Here is a 4893-nt window from a genome sequence, read left to right as displayed (position 1 = left end):
GAGATTTTACATAGTGATGATAGTGATAAAGATGGATTTGGGTCTTCACCAAAAAACCTAAAAAAAGATGGATGTCTTTTATTTTTTTGGTAGAAAAAAAAGATGGATGACCCCATCCATCTCGTGAACCGACCCTAGCTTGTGATGCTTACATGGTAGGTGGTGAAGTTACACTGATCATACTCATGATTGATATATTGGTACAAAGGAAATCAATATCTTTAGTTGGCCTTACAATTACCTATCCAAAAAATTAGGTCTTATAATCATAAGCCCAGAGTTTGATTTGATTTGCATTTCTGATCTACAATTAGCCAAATTGTTCTTGAATAATAATTGAGGAAAATAATTAATTAATTTGTTCAAATGACACATTATTGATTTATTTTATTTTTTTTTAATGAGGAAAAACTTGAATAAACAAATTAAAAAGCTTCAACATCTACAATTACATTAACAGGTTTCCAAGACTTTAGAGACGCTGCACTTTACAGCCCATTATGGGCAACATAAACTTCTATCTCTAGCCATCTTCACAAAGTTACATACTCAAACCCATCTATTAAGTTACAAATATCAGAAAGTACTAATTGAAAGTGTTCTTAAGACTAAGACTAAGACTGAGGTATCATTTTTTTTTTCATAAAAATAGTTTTGGTTGCATTTGGTATCATTTATGGAGCTTATTTCTATTTTAAAAAATTAATAATTAAAACGCATAAACTAAAAAGAGATCAAGAATCATTTGTGTTTTGGCCAAACTTGATTTGTCAATTATTTTTTGCTGAATTTTAATGAGCATGTGCTTAAAGTCTCAACATGGAGGGATAAAGCAGTTATTTGCTTTGTAATTAGAACTCAACTCCCTTTCCCCCTCTTCTTCAGTCCAAAGTGGAGAAAAAGAGTTATAAGGAAGATGGGTGAAGAGATTTTTTTTAAAAACTATTTTGTACATATAATGATACCAAACTATTTCTCACAAAAGCAATTTTTCTCAAGTAATTACCAAACCATTTTTATGTTTTGATAAAAAAATATATATATGATTTTTTTTTAATGACTTTTGTTAAATAGATAAAAATTAAAAAAAAAATAATAACAAAGAGGGCCTAAGTCAGCCAATCTACCGCTTCCTAAAATCCGTCCAAACTATTACATGCAATCACTCCTATTCTTTTGCTCTTTGCAGCTCCCGATAATTAAACCCCTTAATTTACTCTTTACGGACTCCTTACAAAACTATAATCTGATGTATTTGAAATTTGAATCAATGCCATGTGGTCCATTAAATTAAGTGCAAGAACAAATGATTTCCGCCGAGTAGATATTCAGGACCCAATTCAAAATGCTTGTTGTATCATATATATCCGTAAATGCACTATGCACTGGCATACACATATATCATTTTTCAAATATAAGTATCAAAACACTCTCTCTCTCTCTAACCCGAATCCTCTTCAACTCTTTCAGCATGCATCCGACAGCTTTGAAGAACTGCACACACTCAAAGCCCTTTGTGTTAGGATTTTTATGTGGGCTTAACTGATACCGATTGATCCATTGGGCCCAAGCAATTATAGACCCACTCTGATTAGGAAACTCCTAGCTCTTTCCATTATGAGAGTGGAATAGGGTTTTGGGGATTCTATTATAAATAGAATACTGACGGTCCCTGCAGCCATTACTTTACTTAATGCCTTATTGGTTTTGGGAGCACGGCTTTCTCACAAGAGCAAGTGCACAGAAAGAAAGGAAACCCTAGAGTAAGAGGCTGCAGAAGATCTCAGTAGAAGGACTTCACTTGCGTAGTTCGTCATTGTCATCTTCATGGGAGTAATGTTTAACCACATAGGACAGAGGTTCATGATCTATGTTCATGGGACACAGGTACTTCTTTATTCCCATTTATGGTTCATGTCATGGTTGTCCCATTGATTATTATAGATATGGTAAATCTATATGGTTATGTATTTTAAGATGGGATACTTTATTGTTCTTGGTTTAGGGACTACACCTATGATTAATCTTTTATGATTGGTTGATGATTCTTGTATTCTAAACACTATAGGGTTATTCATATGTTTAATATGGTAAAGAATCCCCAACAATTGGTATCAGAGCCAACCCTTACAGTGTTAGAATCAAGGAAAATTGATTTTGTATAGGGTTTGTGTCCCAAATCATGAAAATCATAATTTTACTATTAATTAAAGATCTCATATGGGAAAACTTTCTTCACGAAAGTTGTAGAGCATGAGAAGACGATCGCGGCGGTATGCCGCATGTCACCGAAAACCTCTGGACGCGCCGGCACGCGCCGCCGGAAACCGGCTGCCAGAGGAGAGAAAAAAAAAAAAAAAAAAAAAAAAAAAAAAAAGGGCGGCGAGTCATCGCCGGGTCACCTCGGAAACCCTACCGAGTTAACCCGGGGTGTAGTGGGTCAACCCATGACCAACTCTGTTTGACTCGGTCAAAGGTTGACCGGATCGTTGACCAATTGACCCGGATTTTGACTCGGAATCAATATGCCTGAACCGGATTAGACCGGTTGGCCGAACCGGTTGGTTTGGGAAACTAGATTGATTTTGATCTATTTTTAGTTCTGCAACTTCAAATGGCTCGTACAGGCAAACGGTGAAGAATTTTTCACCCTGGTTTTTTGCGTTGAGTCCAGTTTTTCGTACTCTTCGTTTTGATATATTATGAGCCTAGTTTTGATCAACGTTTATGATTTGTTTTGTATAAGTTACAAGTATGGGTGGTTAATGATTCTTTATGATTTTCCTATTAATTGGAAGAAATAAAAGAAAATCAACTCATACATTACTTGCATATCAGAATATGAACTTGGTTATTCTTGGTAATGTAGTTCATGCTTTTGTTTATGAATATTTTTATTCATGCTTAAACAATCCCACTTTTAGCTACCGGAATGAATTTGTAGACTATTACAATAAGATTGGGTGGAATCCACCAAAGTGGTAAAGTTCAACCTTATTGTAATAGAATACAAATCAAAGTCTTCTTTGTTTGAAAAGACAGAGAATAATGATTGGTAGCAAAGTTGCTAATGTTCACCTAAATGTGACATTATCAAAGAAAGGTTAAAGTTAAAGTAAGTGAAAAACAGAATAGGGATTTCTCAACCTAGAAGATGCTGTCCATCCAAAGATGGCGGTACTTTTCGAAAGTTAGAAGAAGTCTCGCAGTAATTGCAGAAACTTGAGTGGATTAGTATGAAGTTTCAGTTGACACTCTTGAAGTAATTGATAATTGAGCATTGTAATGTTTATTTTTGTTAATAGTTACATGCTTGTTCTTTTACATGTAAATTGATATTTAGTTCATGTTTAAATAACCCACAAATTTAAGCTGCCAGGTGTAGTTGTAAGCTATTGCAGTGGAATTGATGGAACCCACCAAAGTGGTAAAATCTAAGATTACTGTAATAGGTTTACAACTCAAAGATTTTGTCTTATATTCAAAGACATAGAAAATTGTTAGCAGGAATTAGGTAATGTTTTCCCAAATGCGACATTGTAATGTTTGCCCAAAGGCGACATTATCAAAGACATGCATAAATACAAGTGTACTCTAGGCAGACCTTAACCTAGAAGTTGTTATGCATCCAAAAGTGATAGTAATTTTCGAAGTTGAAGAGCTCCTACTGTCATTGTAGTTTTTGAGTGGACTAGTGCATTCCAGACCTAAAGGTTGAGATTGTAGTTCAGTTGACACTTTGATTATGTTTAATGGTTAGTGATGTAATGTTGGTTTTTATTGATGTTACATGCATTAATTAAATATCGAATGGATTATTCTTCCTTGAGTTGAACCATTAAGCTAATGTCTTTAAAAGTGGTTTGAGAATATAGAGACCTACATATGTCTCAAAGACCTAGTTTTCTATACTAGGAGAACCAAATCAATAGTTTGGTATTATGCTTTTAAAGCAAAGTTTTTTTTTTTGCCCTAAAAAGGTATTGGACAGTTGATCAATGGCAATAGGGTGGATGAGGGTTTCATCACTATAACCATAAGTTATAGGTTTATTTAATGTGTTATTTTTGTATTCCGATTGGATCAATTCGGATTGGTTGGGTTGGATTAGTGTCGATTTTGATCAATTCAATACCAAGTTCTTAAACACTGCCATTGTTCTCTGAAAACCTATTTATGAACATTAATTGATAAATGTTTGGTTTCTTTTGTTTTTGGGCATATGTGAACAAGTTTATATGTATGTCACGTTTAACGAATTGTGTTCTCCAATAAATGGATTAATTTATGACTGGTCGAACCAAGTGGGAGAATAAAAGTATGGATCTTAAGTTATTTTATGTGGCTCGACCAGTGGGAGAATAAATTCGGTATACTAGGTTGCTAGTGGGAGGATGTTACTAGTAGAAGGTCAGTATACTAGGTTGCTAGTGGGAGAATAAATTCAGTGTTCTATATTGTTTTTCATGCAAAAGAATTATTTGGAGTTTTGCATTGATTTATTATTATCATGATATTGAATAATGATTTATGGGTTCAAATATATAGTAAATTCATATTCATGTCATTTTGTACTTGAATGTTTTGTTTGAAACACCCTATGATGGATAAATATATTAGAATTAAACTGGGTGTGAGATTCCGCACATTTTATGCTGCACAGTATATTTCTAGGAAGCTATGAAATGATTTGATGGAATCCACTAAAGTGGCACATCCTATTATTTCATAGTTTTTTCAAGCGCAGCAAAGTTGGTGACATTTGCCCAAAGGTGATGTCACCCAAGTTAAAGAAAATACATGTATGGAAAAGACTATAACTTAGAGGTTTCTAAACCCACATGTGATAAAAGTAATTGTATTTTCACAGTAAATTTGGATTTACAAGAGGAC

Source organism: Macadamia integrifolia, unplaced genomic scaffold (genome assembly GCF_013358625.1).
Source record: "Macadamia integrifolia cultivar HAES 741 unplaced genomic scaffold, SCU_Mint_v3 scaffold721, whole genome shotgun sequence".
NCBI lineage: Eukaryota > Viridiplantae > Streptophyta > Magnoliopsida > Proteales > Proteaceae > Macadamia > Macadamia integrifolia.
This window is presented reverse-complemented; position numbering follows the sequence as displayed.